The following is a 24,430-nucleotide window of genomic DNA, read 5'->3' on the forward strand; positions in this document are numbered from 1 at the left end:
ACTGTGGTGTTGGAGAAGACTCTTGAGAGTCCCTTGGACTGCAAGGAGATCCAACCAGTCCATTTTGAAGGAGATCAACCCTGGGATTTCCTTGGAGGGAATGATGCTGAAGCTGAAACTCCAGTACTTTGGCCACCTCATTGGAAGAGCTGACTCATTGGAAAAGACTCTGATGCTGGGAGGGATTGGGGGCAGGAGGAGAAGGGGATGACAGAGGATGAGATGGCTGGATGGCATCACTGACTCGATGGACATGAGTCTGAGTGAACTCCGGGAGTTTGTGATGGACAGGGAGGCCTGGAGTGCTGCAATTCATGGGGTCGTGAAGAGTCAGACACGACTGAGTGACTGAACTGAACTGAACTGAGGCTTGATCACTTACTACATTTATGGCATTGGAGTACTTACTTAACTTCCCTAAACCTATGGAAATAGTTTATAAATGTACATAAACTGCCTAATACTATTTCTAGAAGTTGTAATTACCTAATAAGTATTGGTCGTCATTAATTTCTTGATTTAGTGATATGAAGCCTGGATGCAGATCAAAACCTCTTGTGGAATAGTTCAACCTTGGGCACCAACCCAAAGGTTTTCACTTAGGAGGTCTGATATCAGGTCAAGGTAACTGTAGTTGTTGAAAATGCCACAGGTGATTCTGATGTGCAGTTGTGATGAGTTGCAATCATAGTAAATGCTCTTTCTTACCCTGTAACACTAAGAGATTTTTCCAAATTTACTGTAAGATTTGTCATGGGAAATTCTGATGCATTACATCTGGTATGGGACTCAGAAATCAGCATTTTAAGCAAGTTCCTTGGCTCTTTCTAAGGCAGATAACTTGCATAGTCTCTGAGAAATCTCAGCCACACCCTTTTCCTCTTTTTCCTTTATTCCATTATAAGCAATTTAATATTCTTGATTAATGTACATGCTTCAGTTACACACCTTCTCCCACACGCTTTAGGTGCTATGTGTGTGGTTTCAGGTGACAGGGACAGGTGATTAAATGCACTGATTCCAAAACATCCATGGTGGAGAAATCAGAAGGACTGATTCATCAAGTAAAACCAAGATGGCATGATGAGAAAGGAGATGAAACTCTGGAGGGGCCCCCTGTGGCAGATAGTTAGCTCCAACTTCTACATGACTCCCAGGTTTAATGCTCACAAGACAGGAAGGATAAGGCTTCCCTGGGTGGCTCAGATTGTAAAGAAAGTGAAAGTGAAGTCTCTCAGTTGTGTCGGACTCTTTGTGATCCTATGGACTGTAGCCTACCAGGCTCTTCCATCCATGGGGTTTTCCAGGCAAGAATACTGGAGTGGGTTGCCATTTCCTTCTCCAGGAGATCTTCCTGACCCAGGGATTGAACCCAGGTCTTCCTCATTGTAGGCAGACGCTTTACTGTCTGAACCACCAGAGAAGTCCATAGAACCTGCCTGCAATGCAGGAGACCTGGGTTGGATTCCTGGGTTGGGAAGAGATCCCCTGGAGAAGAGAATGGCAACCCATTCAGTATTCTTGCCTGTAGAATTCCATGGACAGAAGGGCCTGGCAGGTTACAGTCCTTGGGTTCACTAAGAGTCGGACACAACTGAGTGACTAATATTTTTTCACTGGGGAGGATACCACGGAAACTGGATTATCTCAAAAGATGGGTAGGATTTAACAGAACTGTGATGGAGTGAACGACATGGGGAAATGTGTGGAGGCAGACAGTGCACCGAGTGTTGGAGAAACAGGAATAAATTAGTCTGATTGGAGTGAACTCCTCCCAATAAAAGTGGGAGAGTCCAACTCTCTATAGTCAGATGATAAAGGGCCTCAATTCCAGTGCAAAGAGTGGTCTTTATTTTCTAGGCAATGGGGAGTCCAGAAAGCTTTTTGACACATGGTGATGAGAAGGTCAACATGATGAAAGATGGTAGTGGAGCACAGGCAGGGGGACTAGTCACCAGGCTATTGCTATCAGCTCAAGGGACTAGCAAGGAAGGCTCGGGAGTGAGGTAGTCACTCAAACGAAGGATCAACAGGGCTTGATCTTTAAGGCATATTATAGCAAAGCACTAAGGTGAAAATGCTACCTTCATGCCTTTCCTGCTCTATGCTTTCCTGCTTTTTTTTTCCTGACCTGAGTTCTGTTCCAAATCGGAAACTTGGGAGAAGAGCAGCCAGGCTCAGGGAGGCAGTTGGGTGTGGGATTCAGGAAGGCATTCTTTCTTCTCCTGGTGGGGACAATTTTCTTCCTTTGCCCCTGGGACAGAGGCAAACAGGGTTCTATCATGATGGAGATATCATGGAAACACCCTTCATTGCAGTTTAGAGAATTCCTCCTTGTATGAACGTATAGTCTTGCCTGATTCCAGGACTGACTGAAGATGACTGTGGCAGCAGATATATATTAATGCCACTGCCTCAGAGAGCAGACAAGGCAGACAAGGCTCCCTCCAAGGCTGTGAGTGCTCCCACGCCCCTCTGCAGTGTATACCATGTAGCTGGAGCAGGATTTAACTCGTGATCCATTTTCATGTATCACAGTTGCATTTTTCTCAGTATTATTTTTTCCTTTTTGAAGCAGCTGCATTTACATCTTAAAATAATCAGAGCAAACAATTCTTCTTACTCATATACATTTTTAAAAGTATCTTGAAGCAAAAATCCCTCATTAGCATCATGTGTATGCTCTTGCTCATTAAGCTAGAAAACATATTCAATAACCAAGGGTGACTCTGATTACTAAGAAGCGTGGTTGCTCTGACTAGATGGGTCTTAGTACACAACAAAGTAAGAAAGCATGAAAACCTCAGAATAAAAAGTTGGAAGGAAACACAATACGATGAAAAAACTCTCATTTGAATAACGTGATAGACTGAATTCCCACTCACTCCTTCCTGTCGCAATCCATGTTGAGTGTTCCAGTACCTTCCTTGAGGACCCGCTATGAGATTCCCACCCCTACTTCAGCCAGTGAGGTGGCTTCATGTTTCTATTTTACAGACTGGCCTTCTGGTATGCTTTCATTTGCCAAGAGACTTTCAGGAGTAAATATGCATCAACATCATTACCATCTAGATTTTCTAGAAACCTGCAATTTGATATCATGCCCTTGGATTTAATCCATGAGATATCAGAAAGAGTAAATGAAAACTAGCTCTGCATTGTGGTAAAACTGCTAGTTTGAAAACACTGTCCATACATTGCTCAGGTGATTTTCATTTGTTTATTTAATTTTTATTTATTTTCCTATAAGGACACTCATAATATGTTTTTCAAAGAAAAAAAGTAGTCTTATTTGATCTGAGCATATCTCCTTTTATTAGGTAATGTCAGCTTAACACCTAATATGTTTCCCTTTACTTGGCTCTCAGGGAGCTAAGAAGCTAAGAGTAGTAAGTATGTGTGTATGAATGATGAGTGATAAATAGGAGGAATAAAATATCTATCCAACAAGTTTGTTAGTTTTATTGATCTTATGATATAAAGATAAGAAAATAAGGTGATATTTGTATACTTGCAGTGTTTCCTCATGAAATTAATTCTCAGTGTTTTTGCTACATGTTTTTTCTAGAATGGTGTCCACAAAAGTTTACACTCTTATAATTGAATGTAAAAATAAAGTGTCGATTAAATTATGCTGGCATGAACTAACAACATTTATAATTAAAACTTGTATCAAATGATCTCCTGTTAGGATTATATCATCTTTTATCTTTCACTTATTAATTTTAGGGTCACTTAATTTAAATTTGCTTCTAAAATAATATTTAATACATATTATGCTATCATAAATTTCATTATTTGACGAATAAAAAATATAATTGCAATATTCATAAGGATGCTATACACCAACCCTGAAAAGAGAAGATGGGAAATATGATTAAGGAAGGAAGATGGCTTTACCTGTAATGTCTTCAAGATCAAAAGCAAATATGGTAAAGTAAGTTTGCTAAAACTAGGTGGTGGATGCACATGTGTTATATTTTTGATAGTTTCAAAATGAAATTAAAAATATTAAATTTGACATTTTGCTTAAATGTCAAGCTTAGCAAATATTTGTTGCATTGATTTAGATCTAGATAACTTATTTCTAAATTGTTTAAGCCACATAAAAAATAATATGAGCATGGAGAGATTCCAGTGGATTGAAATGTGTCTTTGTAAATAACAACTGTTTAAGATTGAGCTTCTTATGTCTGAATAAAAATGACTTTCAAGCCAAGTTTGTCATAGGAAGGGAATCATCTTTGTCCTTCTCTGCTTCTCTCATCTTACTTGTTCACCCCCTGAAATGTTAAACGCACCAACCCATGGTGGCATTTGAGTTTACAGCCAAGCCACGTTCTTCACTGACTTCCTGCAGTGTTGCCGGTGAGTTCTGATGCTCTGAAACAGGGCTGTAGGCAGCGTTGGCAGCCAGGAATAGTCGTGAGCTATTCAAAAACCACGGGGATGAAGGACTTTAAGTAGAAATGTTTGAACGTTTTGCCTTGAAATAAGAATGCTTCCGAGTTTCTCAAACAGATTAAGCTTTAAAAGGAAAAAAGGTACAGGATGTGTAAACACTTCCTGCTTTGAACTCCTGATAAGGTCTTCTTGTTAAAGATGTTTGGAAGGCTGCAGCTATTACTGCCCCTCTTTTTTGTTTTGTTTTTGTTTGTCTTTTATTCCTAAGCACATGCTTTTTCATTTATCATGGCTCTCACTGAATTCAGTCTAACCTCACATGCATAGTTGAGCATTTACTTGGTGCCAGGCACTGGGCTAAACATCAGAGACACCAAGATGACCCATGTGATCCTAGATGGTAACAGAGATCACAACGAAATGAGGAAAAAAGTATCCGTAAAACAGCGTCATCAGAGTTGGCATGAACAATGTTTTGAGAGCATTGAGGAGAAACAATGATTTCTACCTGGAGGATCCTGAAAGGTTTCGCGGAGAAGGTGATGCTTGAACTAGAACTTTAAAGAAGAGTAGAATTTTAACAGGTGGTTTCCATGGTGACTTGTAGCAAGAGAACTTCTAAATCCTTTACTGCACTGAAGATACCTCTCTGACAGGATCATTTCTCATTCTTTTCCCTCTGTTGATTCTCTCCCATGTATTCATGATGAAACATTTTTCATCTTCCCTAAAACTAGTGTCTCCTGTTTCACATTAGAAATGAAAACATATGCCTCCTGTTTGGGACTCAGAGCCATAGAGGCTTCCGGAAATCAGGCCAGGTTATTAAAGGAACCTTGTGCCAGGAGTCAGGACTCTGGGGCCTTTGGCATTCTTGCTCTCTAGCTGCTGGGCATCTACCACAGGATACTGGAGGACACGTGTACAAGCGTGCTCAGTCATGTCCAATCCTTTGCAACCCCATGAACTATAGCTTGCCAGGCTCCTCTGTCCAGCTGACTAAATATGATATCTACAGTGGTCAGTTCTAAAATTCTGATACTTGGTGTTCTTATATTTGTATTACCTAGCACTTCTGTTTATCTAGCACATCCTCATTTCCTACCATCTTCCCAGTCTTTGCAGTGTCTTCTCTGTTAAAGCCTCTACTCAATGAACTTGGCATTCTCGAACTCAGTGATTTGCAGATAGTAGACATTTTACATATAATTGTTGAATCAATGAATGAGCATTCTTGTTTGATTTTTCAACATTTCCTTAATGTTCTTCTAATTGGTGAATTACTCAGTGATTCCTAACTGCCCAGGACTCCATCTATGTTCTGTGTCATCTGAGAGTGCTTTCTTCCTGGGGGTGTTTATTTCCTCTGCTATGTTGCTGGCTGTTTCATCATCTGTAGCCTTACTCACTTGCTCTCCATTCTGTCCTGTGTCATGTCTCCCCACAGTTTAGTGGAAAGACCATGGACATTTGTATATTGTTATTAAGGTCTCAGCCAGTCATCTGTACCTAATAAATGCTTATTGAATGAACAATAAACCTGAGTTAAAATGTTTTTAAAATTTTATTTCATTGAGGTATATTTGATTTAGAATGTGTATATTTCTGCTGCATAGCATATGATTCAGTTATATGTACATTCTTTTTCTTTTCCATTATGGTTTATCATAGGATATTGAATATAGTTTCCTATATTCCTATATTTCCTATACTTCTATATTTCCTATATTCCTATATTTCCTATATTGCACATTCAGTAGGACCTTGTTACTTATCCATCCACTAAAAAATAATTTGCATCACAATCCATCCCTCCACCCTGCCCCCTCCTTGGCAACCACAAGTCTGTTTCCTATGTCAGTGAGTCTGTTTCTATTTTGTAGATAAGTTTATTTGTGTCCTACTTTAGATTCCATATATAAGTGATACCATATGGTATTCGTCTTTCTTTTTCTAACTTACTTCACTTAGTATGATCATATCTAGGGCCAACCATTTTGCTGCAAATGGCTTATTTCATTCTCATTTTATGACTGAGTAGTATTCCATTGTATATATGTACCACTTTTTTATTCATTCCTCTGTTGATGGATATTGAAGTTGCTTTCATGTCCTGGGTTTTGTAAGTAGTGCTGTAGTGAACACTGTGGTGTATGTATCTTTTCAAATTATAGTTCTCTTGATACATGCCCAGGAGTGGGACTGCAGGATCATATGCCATTGAGTTAAAAAATCTTAATTTTGTAATTTACTTGACTCATTTGTAAAATGTGGAAAATAACTCCTGGCTCATAATAACACCTATCTCTAAAGGTTGCCTGAGGGTATAAGTGGAAAATAAATGAAAATAACTTCATATGATATTTGTTGCATGGCAGGTTCTGTTGCCTCACTTGCTCATGAGGAATTAATTCATCTTGTATTAAATTGGTTTAGTTCATTTCAGGCTGGCCATCACCACATTATCTTTCTACTTACACCTAACTAATCATCCACAAATAAACTTTGATCAATTGGATAAAAGAACTATTTGCCATGTATATCTATCTAAAATCTATAAATTGAGTTTCTTCTGCCATGTTTGGAGTACAAGACTAATGTCTTTTGTTTTTTTGTTTTTTGCTTAAAGAAGAAATTCAACAGATAATATATCTAGTATATTCTGTTTTAAAGATGAGATACTTGGCACTGTCTTATAGATTTTATAATTTAAACTTTTATGAATTCTTAAAATATATAAGCCATTAGCTTATTTATCTGATTTTCCAGAAATGTTACACATCTTGGAAATTCTAATGCCATTGTATTGAGTAATGCTAAAAACAAGTTTGTCACTCCTACCCCTACTCTTTGTAGTCCTGGTTATTTTTGTCCTTCATTTCTTCCTTACCTTTTTACTCTTCTTTATTGCTTTCTCTCCAAATATTTAAGCCAACAAGAGAGAGAAAGCAATATGTAGGGCTTCCCTGGTGGCTCAGGCAGTAAAGAATCTGCCTGCAATGTGGGAGACCCAGGTTCGATCTCTAGGTCAGGAAGATCCTCTGGAGAAGGCAATCGCAACCCAGTTCAGTATTCTTGCCTGGGAAACCCCACAGAGGAGCCTGGTGAGCTACAGTCTACGGGGTTGCAAAGAGTCGGAGGTGACTGAGCGACTAACATTGTGCATAGAACCTAAGTACTGTGGACAAAAAATATTACATGCCATTTTAGTAAACAAAGAATGCTGCCTGCCATTCTGATCAGCTACTCCTGTTGCCCACCATCAAGCCATTAAGCCATCAGCCACTGCAGCACCCTCCCCACCCCCCACCACTGGTGTGCCTTGAGTGGAATTCAGGGTGGAGAAAAAAAAATGCTGGCCCTAGGTAGTTAAGATACATATCAAAAGAATAATTTCTATGAGATCAAATTCTTTCATTTTTCCCATACATAGAAAGGCACTAAAGTCATTAACTTGGTGTGACTATTTTTTTTTTTTTTTAATTAGCAGTAGTCTTTCCATGTTCAACATGTTTGTGTTTTTCTTCAGCAAAAGTTCCTATATTTCCGGGCTTTTCCCTGAACTCTTTGGAACAGTTCCTTAGAGTCATCAGAGAGGCTTATTCTGGGCTATGTCCACAGTAAGTCTATCGAATAAAATGTAATTTTCAACTTTCAGCTTGTGCATTTTTTTTTTTTTCAGTTAATAGTACTTAAGAAAAAAAAAAATCCCTGCCATTCACGGAGCTTACCATCTAGCAGAGAAATTTGCTTTTAGAACATGGAAAGATTCAAGACAGAAATGTAGAAAACGTGTTTTTAAAATATTGTCTATCAGTTCAGTTCAGTCGCTCAGTCATGTCTGACTCTTTGTAACCTTATGGACTGTAGCATGACAAGCTTCCCTGTCCATCACCAGCTCCCAGAGCTTACTCAAACTCATGTCCATTGAGTTGGTGACGCCATCCAACAATCTCATCCTCTGTCATCCCCTTCTCCTCCTGACTTCAATCTTTCCGAGGATTAGGGTCTTTTCCAATGAGTCAATTGTTTGCATCAGGTGGCCAAAGTATGGGAGTTTCAGCTTCAACATCAGAACTTCCAATGAATATTCAGGACTGATTTCTTTTAGGATGAACTGGTTGGATCTCCTTGCAGTCCAAGAGTCTTCTTCAACACCACAGTTCCAAAGCATCAATTCTTCAGTGCTCAGCTTTCTTTATAGCCCAACTCTCACATCCATATATGACTACTGGAAAAACCATAGCTTTGACTAGATGGACCTTTGTTGGCAAAGTAATGTCTCTGCTTCTTAATATGCTGTCTAGGTTGGTCATAGCTTTTCTTCCAAGGAGCAAGCGTCTTTTAATTTCATGGCTGCAATCACCATCTGCAGTGATTTTGGAGCCCAAGAAAATAAACTCTCTCACTGTTTCCACTGTTTCCCCATCTATTTGCCATGAAGTGATGGGACCAGCTGTAAGATGATGTAAATGTATTTATATGGGGAGACAATATAAATGAAATGATGGATGAACCTATTTCTACTCACAGTAGAAACAAACTCAATTTATAGATTTAAGGTTAAGGTACATGTAGCAACATGCATAAAGTCACATTGAATTCTTTTGCTCTCATTTATTTTTTCATGCTAGAGTTACTTGCTAACGGTGCTATTCTTTTTATTCTAATTAAAATGTCTGCATTTCTATTCTTAAGCATGGTTGTGCAAAATGGTCCTGCTCTTGGCTTCATCTCAGAAGGCTTTTTAAACTACATAATCAAGTGTGGACTTTTCTTTCAGTAAGTGGTCACTATAGGAATACATTATGTTTTGTAAAAACAACTATTTTGAACTCTTCTAAGGGCTTCCCTGTTAACTCAACTAAGTTGGTAAAGAATCTGCCTGCAATGCACGTGACTCTGGTTCCATTCCTGGGTTGGGAAGATCCTATGGAGAAGGGATAGGCTACACACTCCAGTATTCTTGGGCTTCCCTTGTGGTTCACATGATAAAGAATCTGACCTGAGTTTGATCTCTGGGTTGGGAAGATCCTCTGGAGAAGGGATAGGCTACCCACTCCAGTATTCTGGCCTGGAGAATTCCATGGACTGTAGAGTCCATGGGGTGGCAAAAAGTTGGACATGACTGAGTGACTTTCATTTTCACTAAGGAGAAATATCATTTTAATGAAACCAACAAGGTATTGACTATAACAAATACTGGGGCTATCATAAGGAAATCAAAAGCCTCTTGATGAAAGTGAAAGTGGAGAGTGAAAAAGTTGGCTTAAAGCTCAACATTCAGAAAATGAAGATCATGCCATCCAGTCCCACCACTTCATGGGAAATAGATGGGGAAACAGTGGAAACAGTGTCAGACTTTATTTTTCTGGGCTCCAAAATCACTACAGATAGTGACTGCAGCAATGAAATTAAAAGACGCTTACTCCTTGGAAGAAAAGTTATGACCAACCTAGATAGCATATTCAAAAGCAGAGACATTACTTTGCCAACAAAGGTTCATCTAGTCAAGGCTATGGTTTTTCCTGTGGTCATGTATGGATGTGAGAGTTGGACTGTGAAGAAGGCTGAGCGCTAAAGAATTGATGCTTTTGAACTGTGGTGTTGGAGAAGACTCCTGAGAGTCCCTTGGACTGCAAGGAGATCCAACCAGTCCATTCTGAAGGAGATTAGCCCTGGGATTTCTTTGGAAGGAGTGATGCTAAAGCTGAAACTCCAGTACTTTGGCCACCTGATGCGAAGAGTTGACTCATTGGAAAAGACTCTGATGCTGGGAGGGATTGGGGGCAGGAGGAGAAGGGGACGACAGAGGATGAGATGGCTGGATGGCATCACTGACTCGATGGATGTGAGTCTGAGTGAACTCCGGGAGTTGGTGATGGACAGGGAGGCCTGGCGTGCTGGGATTCATGGGGTCGCAAAGAGTTGGACATGACTGAGCGACTGGTCTGATCTGATCTGATCTGATCGTAAGTTATTATCTGAAACTTGGCAATATTTTTACTATTTTAACTTTATTATGACTATATATTTCATACAGTCTATGTTAGGGATTTAGGGCATGGCAACCCACTCCAGTGTTCTTGGAGAACCCCCATGGACAGAGAAGCCTGGAGAGCTACAGTCCATGGGGTTGCAAAGAGTCAGACATGACTGAGTGACTAAGCCCATATTAGGGATTTAAATTATCCTTACCCATTTTACCCATCCATTTAATAAGCTGTCTGTCTTCTATCTTAGGCAACCTAAATTACCACTTCTTTGAATTCAAAATGTTATCACTTATTATCATATATCTTTTATTTTTTTCAAAATAAGTACATTTATGTGGCACACTATGAATTGGAATGACAAAGTATAAAGAAATTAGTAAAATTACATACAAGTTAAAAATTCTTTTCTCTGATAATAGAAAAAAGGAGAGGCTAATTCAGAATTAGGACACTAAAATGCTAGGAATTAAAAGACAGCTAAAGATGAGTGTACATACATTCTAAATCACCAGGGAAATGAATGAGCCTCTGAATTACTCTCTCTGTTTCTACTCTGCCTCCCCAGAGTCAGTTCACAGAACAGCCAGAGTGATGCTTTAAACATGTAAACGAGATCAAATCATTTCCTTACTTAAAACCCAGCAAAGTCTTTTCATGGAGCTTAGGATAAATTTGATGGTTTGTACCATGGTTTATGGAGCTTTACATGATCTGGCCCTTGGCTACCTATTCAATTTCATTTCCTATCAGTCTTCTCTGCCCTTTCCATACTCCAACCACACTGGACTGTTTATTGTTCTGAGGACACACCAACTAAGTTTGTGCCATCAGAATTTTTCACTTACTGTTCCCTCTGTCTAGAGTGCTCTTAACTCAGATATTTGCATGACTCAAATATGACCTTTTCAGAAACGCTTTCACTGACCACAGTATCAACATCAGCATTTCCATTTCTGAATCCTAACATTATATCACATACTTGATTTTTAAAAATTGTCTGTTTTCTCTACCTCAATATATGCTACATGTAGAAAGAGATTTAGTCTGTTCTGTTCATTGTTATATTCTTCAGGCCTAGAACAATATCTAGCAAATAATAAGCACCCAATAAATATTTGTTGAATAAGTGAGCAAATAAATGAATACATATCTGATTTCAAATATGCTTATATATGTATATATGTACTATTTTAGTGGTTTAGACAAAGTTTTTATTTGAATTATGTAGTTAATTGATGAATTCATATTTTTTGCTTCAATTATCAAGAAAAGCATTTCTTCATTCTTATGTACAATAAATATTTATTAATTTTTGTTAAATGCTTAGTTTGTAGTGGATGTGCAATAAATACTTGCTGAATAAATAGAGTACTTACCATGTACAAGATATTAGACATTTTAGTATTTAATTGCCTAAAAGAAAATGGACCCAAATCTCCCTGTTATGTGGACTGGGTTATTTTAAACATAATGATGAATATTGTATCCCAAGGATCAATGTTCAATAATTAGTATGAATGGTAATAGTCCCCATAGCTTGACAGTCCCTGGCTACATGCAGTTCATACAATTCATGTTTTCATTATCTCTGTGCCTTTTGGGCATTGCAATCCATATAATATCATTTCAATCTTTTTTTTTTTTTCCCATCGAGGTGCTCTAAATGGTTTAGATTTCCTCTCTGTCAGAATCTTATTCTGAACAAAAACTCAATCAGCCTTGTTTCTTTCAATGATTATTTAATTTGTACCAACTGTTGCTATTGCTATCCTTTATATCACCTATCCTTCAAAATATGTCAGTGTTTACTGCAAAGGTAGAAAATGATTGAAGGTTACTGTCTGCTGTAAGCCTTAGCCAATCAAGCAGTTTCTTCATCTTTAGGTAATTCAGTATGTGTCTAATTTAAGTAATTTGATCATTTGATGATTCTGATCTAACTTCCAATTATACTTGTATCAACAGATCTATTTCACTTCAAAGATGCAGCAGCAGCTACTGAAAACTGAATAAATGGATCTGTACTGGTTCAAAGTATTTTCTGTAGATTCAAGTATTTAGATGGAACAAGGAGAAAAATGTATATCTATTTATGGCTTATATGCAGCTATTACTAAATCATGAATTGGAATCAGAAGACATGTTAAATACTGCATAAATATTTTGGAGTAAAAGGTGTTGCCTTTTCCCAGCCATTGTCTTTATTTTGACTATGGCTCCTGGAGACTATTAGTCAGAGGGTATGTTCTGCATTAGTGTGGGTTAGAAGGAAAACAAATGGTAAGCAGACAATACCTCCCTTTGCTTAGCAAGATTTCTTAGGCAGCAGTGCTCTTCTGCTTTCATAACACGTATGCTGTGCGCGGGCAGACAGCATGCTGTTAGGGTGGTGGTTAGTTAATATTAGGAATTGGGCTATACGTTGCTATATAAAGTTTTATCTACAGAAATGATTTATAAAAGTTAAATAGAAAATTTATATCTGTGACATGTCATTGGAATGTTTTTTGTTGACAGAAGGACATTGAAATGGCTGCATGGCATTCTAGAGGCAGTTGCAAATGCTTTCTTTGCCAGGATGGTAAGAACTAAAACAGGGTTTTAGATGCTAATTCTGAACTTGTTCCATTTGGCTACATATTCTGCAATATGTGTGCCCCTTTGAAAGAATCTATGATTAAAGACCAAAACTGTGGCTGAATTGTAAAATGTTAGTCTATTTTTTTAAAGGCTAAAGACTGATCATCCTTTGGTAATATTTTTAAATAGCAGAAAACAAGCCTATTAAATATAATATATTCTGAAGGAATATTGTTCAAATTATCTACACTAAATAAAAGGACTACTGTATTTTAAAAAAAATAATGTAAATGCAGAAAACAATGGCATTCTCTAAATAAGTAGCTCAAACAATTTGAACAATAAATGTGACATTTAGAAGGCAGCTCCTTTCGATGAGCAGGTACACACCATTTTACTTGGTATCATATTCAGGAAGGTAGAACCGGAGCTGTCAGTTAGCTTGAGAGACTCGGGTCCGTCCTCTTTTCCTTGAAGCATAATGCCAGTGTCACAAAATGCTGGTGTTGTCTCACTGTATCATAACACAGTGGCATAGTTCAAGCAATCACCATGTCAGCCCAAGCTAACTGCAGTGTATGCTTGCAGTCAGAGATAATGAAAAGTTTCACAGGACAAGACACTGAAAATGAATGTCGGCTAAATATAAGGACTGTACAGAGATGAGCCAATGTATCTATACCAGACCTTGAGTCACACAGGAAAATACTCGCTTTTAACCTGTAAATTCTAAAGATTACTTTAAATGGAGAATGATGATGCTACCAGTTTTTGGAGTGGTGGCCGTATCATAAGAAAGAATTCATACATGGACCAAAGAGGATAGAATTCCATGGGTTGATACATTAAATCAAATTAACTCTTTTAGAAAAAAAAAATATTAGAGAGATTTCCCTGGTGGTCCAGTGGTTAAGACATTGTGCTTCTACTGCAGGGGGCACAGGTTTGATCCATGGTCAGGGAGCTAGGTTCCCGTATGCCAGGAGATGCAACCAAAAAATGGAAAAAACATTATTAGAAATATACAGAGGTATCAGGCTACAGGGAACTGAATGGGATGACTCTCATTTCCATTCAACATAGTCTAATTACCTAGTGAATACATATCTACTTTTGTTTATTAACAGTTCATAATTAGATTATATTGGTTAAGGGTCATTTGCTCTTGGAATCACTTTGAACACTACAATTTGACCATGGTAACCCAATACTCTTCAGTAACTATCTGTGTATGGCACTCAGTCAAATAACTAACAGCATTTTAATCCCATGCCTCATCAACTGAGATATGAACTGTGAACCCCTAATACTTACTCCTAGCCTGAGACTCTTCCCTCAATCAGTGAAATATACCCAGGACCTTGTGAGTCCATCTCAGGGCCTTTCGTACTTTCCCTCGTGTCTTTTACAAGCTAGTTATCAGAAATTCAGTGAAGTTGGACATCCTCTGTTTCAGCCAGAGTGAGATTCAGAGTCCAAAAGGTGCTTTCCTCAAGTGGAGGGAATAAAAAGAAACTAAGTTACATTTTCTATGACATTCCTAAATATTACCTCTTCCAACTAAGTAATAATAAGGCAGCATGGCAGAAAGCTCTGAAAACTGAGAAAAGGCGCAATTATGGTGGAATCATTCATCCAGTCGTTCATTCAGTAGCTCTGTGCTGAACATCTTATGTGTGGAAGCACTGGTTCAGGGATATAAAGGTGAACAAAGCACTACCTAGAGTGAAGAGCAAGGAACAGAAATTAATCAAAAAAGGACTGATATAGAGGCAGAGGCAAAACTGCGAGATTAACTGAGCTTGGGCGTGGTGGAGTGTCCAGGCTTCCTAGAGGAGGAATGAAGGTTGAGGAGAACACGGTTGGGAACAGGTGTGGGAGACACATCTTCACACAGGAGGGACGAGCTTGTGCCCAAGGGCAGAGGCAGGAAACTTTGGTCAAGGAGCTGCAGGTGGCTTAGTAGACTTGGAGGTCCCCAGGTGCCAAGAAAGGAGTCGAGTGAGGCTGAAGAGGGAGTGGGGCCAGATCTGGAGGCAGATCTGTGACCTGAAAACGACGTTAAACTTGACTGCAAAGAATCAGAGAGCTTTGAGGAATGGGAGCAGGAGAGTAACAAGACTGATAGTAACAGACTGATGAGACTGGGACCAGAAGCAGAGAGGGCAGTGCAAAGGTCGTGTATCAATACAGATGAGAAATGATGAGACCAGAGTGACATGATTACACTTGTTTAGAGCACTCACTCTGATGACCAGTCTTTGCTTCCTTTCTCTTTTTGTGTTAGCACTCTTTCTGGGTTTTTCTTGTACTCCTCTGGCTCACCCTTTTCAGCCTAGTTAATGTCTCTTTCTCTTTCTCATGCTCTACAAGTTGGTGCTCTTGAAAGCTCAGTTCTTATTTCCCCCTTTCTTCTCTCTTTATAGTCTTTCTCTAGGCAATCTCTTCTATTCAGTCTGACACGTTCAAATATTTTTTTTTTCTTCCAGTCTAGAACCCACTACAATCCAACTACCTACCTGATCCACCCGCTTGGGTGCCTCATAGGCACCATAAACTAACATGAAACATTAAACTCTTGTTCTTTTCCCAGAAATTTACATCTATTTCATTTTTTCCCACCTCAGTAATTGGTACCTACAGTTCCCAAGTGGGAAAGCCAGAAGGCTAGGAGTCAGGATTGATAGTAATACTTACTCTGTCTTACCTCTCATTCCAATCTTTCACCAAACCTACTCCTCATTTTCCTCGCTGCTACGGAAGATGACAAACTTGTTTGAGATAAGCCTCTGGCTTGTTGACAGATGGCAGCAAGGGACTGGCAGGATGAGGGGTGAGGGGATTTGTACTATTTTATTTGATGAGGATAAGTTCTATTGGAGCCTGTGAAAATGCAAGCTCTGTTAGAGGCAGTTTTAGTTTCTCTGAGCCTTAAATTTCTATTCTTTGTTAATAAACAGATGTTCTTTCTAACTGGTAAAGTACTTTGAGATAGCCAGGAAAAAAATTCTGTATACCTGTGTTGGACTTTTTACTCAGCAAAAAGTTAAAGAGGTTCAACATTTTCCCTTTGCTTTTAGCTTATCCTTAGTACACTTAGTTTCTTTTTACCCTTACAGATGAAGATACCATAAATATCCACTTTCTGGTTCTCCTTCCTTCTCAGTTTTGCATTTTTCATTTATTCCTGCTTATCATTGAGCATTCAATCTAGTGTGCTTGTCTTCCTCTCATTTTATTTTCTTCAGTCATTATTTAAAAGGGGATTTGATTGACTCTGTCCTATAGAATCGGAGAGGGCAATGGCAACCCACTCTAGTACTCTTGCCTGGAAAATCCCATGGACAGAGGAGCCTGGTAGGCTGCAGGGACGAGCTTGTGCTCATGGGGTCTCGAAGAGTCGGACACGACTGAGCGACTTCACTTTCACTTTTCACTTTCATGCATTGGAGAAGCAAATGGCAACCCACTCCAGTGTTCTTGCCTGGAGAATCCCAGGAACAGAGGAGCCTGGTGGGCTGCTGTCACAGAGTTGAACATGACTGAAGCAACTTAGCAGTAGCAGCAGTCCTATCGAATTGGCATCCTGAAGCTTGGTAGTGCCAGGTGGGTGCAGGCTGGGAATAGTGCTACATTTTGTCTTTCTTTCTCCCCTTTTGCCCTTCCCCATTCAAGTCCTCCTATGATTTCTGTGTGCAACTTTGATCCAATATATTTTTATGCAGCAAAAGTATAATTAAATATTTAAACATTTCAAAGTCATAAATTTGAAAAACTCATAACTGGCAAAATTACAGTTTTTCTTTGAATTTAGACAAATTATGGTTTTGGTTTATTTGCAGTTTTTTTTTTTTTTTTTAAGGTAGCAAAATTAACTACTTAAAAAAAATTAACTACATTGCTGTACTTAGGAACTAGTCAGAATATGCTAAGATCTTAATTCGCTGTATCTATGTGATCAAAAAAATTCCTTTTAAGCACAATAATAGTAATATTATTAGATAATATTGTTACTTATTCTAAACCCATTCACACAACATCACTGTAATGCTTGGTATTTAAGGCAAAATATTTTTGGAAATAATTCTTCTGGATGGAAAACAGGTGAAATTGTTATGCTAATAGTTATTTACTTTGTTTTATTTATTTATTTTTATTTTTTGTTTTTTTTTTTTTTTTATTGTTCTCTTTATTTATTTATTTTTTTTTATTCTTCCAATTTTATTTTATTTTTAAACTTTAAATAATTGTATTAGTTTTGCCAAATATCAAATGAATCCCACAGGTATACATGTGTTCCCATCCCGAACCCTCTCCCTCCTCCTCCCCATACCATCCTCTGGGCCGTCCCAGTGCACCAGCCCCAAGCATCCAGCATCATGCATCGAACCTGGACTGGCAACTCGTTTCCTACATGATATTTTACATGTTTCATTGCCATTCTCCCACATCTTCCCACCTCTCCCTCTCCCACAGAGTCCATAAGACTGTTCTATACATCAGTGTCTCTTTGCTGTCTCGTACACCGGGTTATTGTTACCATCTTTCTAAATTCCATATATATGCGTTAGTATACTGTATTTATGTTTTTCCTTCTGGCTTACTTCACTCTGTATAATAGGCTCAGTTTCATCCACCTCATTAGAACTGATTCAAATGTATTCTTTTTAATGGCTGAGTAATACTCCATTGTGTATATGTACCACAGCTTTCTTATCCATTCATCTGCTGATGGACATCTAGGTTGCTTCCACGTCTTGGCTATTATAAACAGTGCTGCGATGAACATTGGAGTACACGTGTCTCTTTCCTTCTGGTTTCTCAGTGTATGCCCAGCAGTGGGATTGCTGGGTCATAAGGCAGTTCTATTTCCAGTTTTTTAAGGAATCTCCACACTGCTCTCCATAGTGGCTGTACTAGTTTGCATTCCCACCAACAGTGTAAGAGGGTTCCCTTTTCTCCACACCCTCTCCAGCATTTATTATTTGTAGACTTTTGGATCGCAGCCATTCTGACTGGTGTGAAATGGTACCTCATAGTGGTTTTGATTTGCATTTCTCTGATAATGAGTGATGTTGAGCATCTTTTCATGTGTTTGTTAGCCATCTGTATGTCTTTTTGGAGAAATGTCTATTTAGTTCTTTGCCCATTTTTGATTGGGTCGTTTATTTTCTGGAGTTGAGCTGTAGGAGTTGCTTGTATATTTTGAGATTAGTTGTTTGTCGGTTGCTTCATTTGCTATTATTTTCTCCCATTCTGAAGGCTGTCTTTTCACCTTGCTAATAGTTTCCTTTGATGTGCAGAAGCTTTTAAGGTTAATTAGGTCCCATTTGTTTATTTTTGCTTTTATTTCCCATATTCTGGTAGGTGGGTCATGAAATCCTGCGTGATGTATGTCGGAGAGTGTTTTGCCTATGTTCTCCTCTAGGAGTTTTATAGTTCTGGTCTTACGTTTAGATCTTTAATCCATTTTGAGTTTATTTTTGTATGGTGTTAGAAAGTGGTCCAGTTTCATTCTTTTACAAGTGGTTGACCAGATTTCCCAGCACCACTTGTTAAAGAGATTGTCTTTAATCCATTGTATATTCTTGCCTCCTTTGTCGAAGATAGGTGTCCATATGTGCGTGGATTTATCTCTGGGCTTTCTATTTTATTCCATTGATCAATATTTCTGTCTTTGTGCCAGTACCATACTGTCTTGATAACTGTGGCTTTGTAGTAGAGCCTGAAGTCAGGTAAGTTGATTCCTCCAGTTCCATTCTTCTTTCTCAAGATCGCTTTGGCTATTCGAGGTTTTTGTATTTCCATACAAATTGTGAAATTTTTGTTCTAGCTCTGTGAAGAATACTGTTGGTAGCTTGATAGGGATTGCGTTGAATCTATAAATTGCTTTGGGTAGTATACTCATTTTCACTATATTGATTCTTCCAATCCATGAACATGGTAATTTCTCCATCTATTAGTGTCCTCTTTGATTTCTTTCACCAGTGTTTTATAGTTTTCATATATAGGTCTTTAGTTTCTTTAGGTAGATATATTCCTAAGTATTTTATTCTTTCCGTTGCAATGGTGAATGGAATTGTTTCCTTAATTTCTTTCTGTTTTCTCATTATTAGTGTATAGGAATGCAAGGGATTTCTGTGTTGATTTTATATCCTGCAACTTTACTGTAGTCATTGATTATTTCTAGTAATTTTCTGGTGGACTCTTTAGGGTTTTCTATGTAGAGGATCATGTCATCTGCAAATAGTGAGAGTTTTACTTCTTCTTTTCCAATTTGGATTCCTTTATTTCTTTTTCTGCCTGATTGCTGTGGCCAAAACTTCCAAAACTATGTTGAATAGTAATGGTGAAAGTGGGCACCCTTGTCTTGTTCCTGACTTTAGAGGAAATGCTTTCAATTTTTCACCATTGAGGATAATGTTTGCAGTGGGTTTGTCATATATAGCTTTTATTATGTTGAGGTATGTTCCTTCTATTCCTGCTTGAGAGTTTTTATCATAAATGGATGTTGAATTTTGTCAAAGGCTTTCTCTGCATCTATTGAGATAATCATATGGTTTTATTTTCAATTTGTTAATGTGGTGTATTACATTGATTGATTTGCGGATATTGAAGAATCCTTGCATCCCTGGGATAAAGCCCACTTGATCATGGTGTATGATCTTTTTAATGTGTTGTTGGATTCTGATTGCTAGAATTTTGTTAAGGATTTTTGCATCTATGTTCATCAGTGATATTGGCCTGTAGTTTTCTTTTTTGTGGGATCTTTGTCAGGTTTTGGTATTAGGGTGATGGTGGCCTCATAGAATGAGTTTGGAAGTTTACCTTCTCTGCAATTTCTGGAAGAGTTTGAGCAGGATAGGTGTTAGCTCTTCTAAATTTTGGTAGAATTCAGCTGTGAAGCCGTCTGACCGGGGCTTTTGTTTGCTGGAAGATTTTTATTACAGTTTCAATTTCCATGCTTGTGATGGGTCTGTTAAGATTTTCTATTTCTTCCTGGTCAGTTTTGGAAAGTTGTACTTTTCAAGAATTTGTCCATTTCTTCCACGTTGTCCATTTATTGGCATATAATTGTTGATAGTAGTCTCTTATGATCCTTTGTATTTCTGTGTTGTCTGTTGTGATCTCTCCATTTTCGTTTCTAATTTTGTTGATTTGATTTTCTCCTTTGTTTCTTGATGAGTCTGGCTAATGGTTTGTCAATTTTATTTATCCTTTCAAAGAACCAGCTTTTGGTTTTGTTGATTTTGCTATGGTCTCTTTTGTTTCTTTTGCATTTATTTCTGTTCTAATTTTAAGATTTCTTTCCTTCTACTAACCTGGGGTTCTTCATTTCTTCCTTTTCTAGTTGCTTTAGGTGTAGAGTTAGGTTATTTATTTGACTTTTTTCTTGTTTCTTGAGGTGTGCCTGTATTGCTATGAACTTTCCCTTAGACTGCTTTTACCGTGTCCCACAGGTTTGGGTTGTTGTGTTTTCATTTTCATTCGTTTCTATGCAAATTTTGATTTCTTTTTGATTTCTTCTGTGATTTGTTGGTTATTCAGCAACGTGTTGTTCAGCCTCCATATGTTGGAATTTTAATAGTTTTTCTCCTGTAATTGAGATCTAATCTACTGCATTGTGGTCAGAAAAATGCTTGGAATGATTTCTATTTTTTTGAATTTACCAAGGCTAGCTTTATGGCCCAGGATGTGATCTATCCTGGAGAAGGTTCCATGTGCGCTTGAGAAAAGGTGAAATTCATAGTTTGGGATGAAATGACCTATAGATATCAATTAGGTCTAACTGGTCTATTGTATCGTTTAAGTTTGTGTTTCCTTGTTAATTTTCTGTTTAGTTGATCTATCCATAGGTGTAAGTGGGTATTAAAGTCTCCCACTATTATTGTGTTATTGTTAATTTCTCCTTTCATACTTGTTAGCATTTGTCTTACGTACTGTGGTGCTCCTGTTGGGTGCATATATGTTTATAATTGTTATATCTTCTTCTTGGATTGATCCTTTGATCATTATGTAGTGACCTTCTTTGTCTCTTTTCACCGCCTTTGTTTAAAGTCTATTTTATCTGATATGAGTATTGCTACTCCTGCTTTCTTTTGGTCCCTATTTGCATGGAAAATCTTTTCCAGCCCTTCACTTTCAGTCTGTATGTGTCCCTGTTTTGAGGTGGGTCTCTTGTAGACAACATGTAGGGGTCTTGTTTTGTATCCATTCAGCCAGTCTTTGTCTTTTGGTTGGGGCATTCAACCCATTTACATTTAAGGTAATTACTGATAAGTATGCCCCGTTGCCATTTACTTTATTGTTTTGGGTTCGAGTTTATACACCGTTTTGTGTTCTGTCTAGAGAATATCCTTTAGTATTTGTTGAGAGCTGGTTTGGTGGTGCAGAATTCTCTCAGCTTTTGCTTGTCTGAAAGCTTTGATTTCTCCTTCATACTTGAATGAGATCCTTGCTGGGTACAATAATCTGGGCTGTAGGTTATTTTCTTCATCATTTTAAGTATGTCTTGCCATTCCTCTGGCTTGAAGAGTTTCTATTGAAAGATCAGCTGTTATCCTTATGGAATTCCTTGTGTGTTATTTGTTGTTTTTCCTTGCTGCTTTTAATATTTGCTCTTTGTGTTTGATCTTTGTTAATTTGATTAATATGTGTCTTGGGGTGTTTCTCCTTGGGTTTATCCTGTTTGTACTTGGGTTTCTTGGACTTGGTGATTATTTCTTCCCATTTTAGGAAGTTTTCCACTATTATCTCCTCAAGTATTTTCTCATGGTCTTTCTTTTGTCTTCTTCTTCTGGAACCCTATGATTCGAATGTTGTAGCGTTTAATATTGTCCTGGAGGTCTCTGAGATTGTCCTCATTTCTTTTAATTCGTTTTCTTTATCCTCTCTGATTCATTTATTTCTACCATTCTATCTTCTAATTCACTAATCCTGTCTTCTGCCTCTGTTATTCTACTATTTGTTGCCTCCAGAGTGTTTTTAATTTCACTTATTGCATTATTCATTATATATTGACTCTTTTTTATTTCTTCTAGGTCCTTGTTAAACCTTTCTTGCATCTTCTCAATCCTTGTCTCCAGGCTATTTATCTGTGATTCCATTTAGTTTCAAGATTTTGGATCAATTTCACTATCATTATTCGGAATTCTTTATCAGGTAGATTCCCTATCTCTTCCTCTTTTGTTTGGTTTGGTGGGCATTTATCCTGTTCCTTTATCTGCTGAGTATTCCTCTGTCTCTTCATCTTGTTTAAATTGCTGAGTTTGGGGTGTCCTTCTGTATTCTGGCAGTTTGTGGAGTTCTCTTTATTATGGCGTTCTCACTGTGTGGGTTTGTACAGGTGGCTTGTCAAGGTTTCCTGGTTGGGAAGCTTGTGTCGGTGTTCTGGTGGTGGAGCTGTATTTCTTCTCTCCCTTTCGAAGAGTTGGGTTGCTTTTCTGGGTGCCTGATGTCCTCTGCCGGCATTCAGAAGTTGTTTGTGGAATTTACTCGACGTTTAAATGCTCTTTTGATGAATTTGTGGGGGAGAAAGTGTTCTCCCCGTCCTACTCCTCCGCCATCTTGGGTCCTCCCCCCTACTTTGTTTTATTTATAACAGTAACTTATAAATAAAGCAAAAGTAAATATCTGGAAGATTGATAGTTCATTACTTATAACTATAGAGATGGTTATATTACTATCCCAAAGTATTATGTTTAATGAATTCTGTTTTATATTAATGATTACCTGCCAGCTTTTTTGGAGAAGGCGATGGCACCCCACTCCAGTACTCTTGCCTGGAAAATCCCATGGACGTAGGAGCCTGGTAGGCTGCAGTCTATGGGGTCACTAAGAGTCGGACACGACGGAGCGACTTCACTTTCACTTTCCAGTTTCATGCATTGGAGAAGGAAATGGCAACCCACTCCAGTGTTCCTGCCTGGAGAATCCCAGGGACAGGGGAGCCTGGTGGGCTGCCGTCTATGGGGTCGCACAGAGTCGGACACGACTGAAGCGACTTAGCAGCAGCAGCAGCCAACTTTTTTATTTCAGTAAGAGTCAGCCAAAATGGATGTTACTTTTTAAAAAACTTTTATTATTAGAATTCTTAAAGCATAGAAGGTGTTAATAAATTACTGAACACACTTCATCAGAATCATTGTTGGAAGTACTGGGAAGATCATCACATGGATATGTTGTACAGAATTTGCCTTTTCAGCTCATAGTGCCTTCACATGTATATATAAATGGGCACTCTAATCTAACATTAAGTAAACCATTTAAATAAAAAAATAAAGGCACACTGCATACCAGGAAATTAACTTTGACAATTCTGAACTTAAGGAAGGAAAAGATAACTCTACCATAATGGGTGTGCATTCAGAAAAAAATAATGTTAGTGTAAAAATAGCTTTTAAAATTTGTTTTTAGAATTGCTTCCTTCCTCTGAAATGATGATTATAACATGCACAAGATAATGCATTTATAAATATTGTCTTTGTGTTTTTCTCTTCAGGGTCCTTGTATTTTGCATTGGCTTTTCATGATAGCATATCTATATTAAAGTTTGCACATTTTTCTTTACTAAGAATAAAAGGCATTGAGAAGTTGTTAGATGATGATTCAATAGGACAGATGAGATTAGTCAAATAATTAGAATAATACATAAATTATGTTAAAAAGTGATCAGAATATCACATGGGGAATTGGTTTTACATGATGAGAATTATTTTAAAGGCCTTCACTTTTCATAATGTGAAGAAACTTGGGTAATTATGATATTTTTGTTTGCCTCATATAAAAATGTTCTCTTTTGGAAATGTGTCTGAACACACACACACTAAATAGTAGGTTTCATATTATGCTTCTAAGAAATAATTCTGTTCGGAGCTCAACCAAGATGTTCTACCACTAAAATAAAATAATAACAGCTTTTACCCAATTCCTTAAGAAAAGCAGAGAAAACTTTTTTCTAATTTGTAAATTTCTCTCCCCACACTCCCCTCCCCTCTTTTAAGTTTCATTGCTTTATCAATTTATCTAGTGGCATGTGCTGCTGTAAGTTGACAAAATGAATGAGCCAAGAGCACATAAGAAATGAGACAAACCTTATATGTGTTAGTTCTCAAATATGTGTTATAGATCATTACTTTCTATGTATAGACACTTGCATACTTACACAAACTGTCATATTTCTGCAGGTGAATTTCCTTCTAATTATTTCAACTAAATTAAAATATCATTATTTCATTGAAATCTGCAATGAATGTCATAATTTTCAGGTGCTTAAACATTTAAGCATGACTGAGAATCACTGAATTAAAATGCTAAATTTATTTGCCAGTTTTTATTTTTTGAATCTAACATAATGCAGAGATTTGCAGCTCTATTTCAGTGGACTGATTATGATGGTCATACTCTCTTTTGTTTGGGCTCAAGACTTTCTCTGTAATAGCAAAGAAAAT

The 24,430-nt window shown here is 37.8% G+C and overlaps 1 protein-coding gene across 1 annotated transcript in view; it reads right to left on the reverse strand.

The window, feature by feature from the left end:
* The window catches only part of TMEFF2 (transmembrane protein with EGF like and two follistatin like domains 2), a 284,699-nt gene that overhangs the window by 65,011 nt on the left and 195,258 nt on the right, over nucleotides 1-24,430 (reverse strand). The window lies entirely within an intron of this gene.

Source organism: Bos javanicus, chromosome 2 (genome assembly GCF_032452875.1).
Source record: "Bos javanicus breed banteng chromosome 2, ARS-OSU_banteng_1.0, whole genome shotgun sequence".
NCBI classification, from domain to species: domain Eukaryota; kingdom Metazoa; phylum Chordata; class Mammalia; order Artiodactyla; family Bovidae; genus Bos; species Bos javanicus.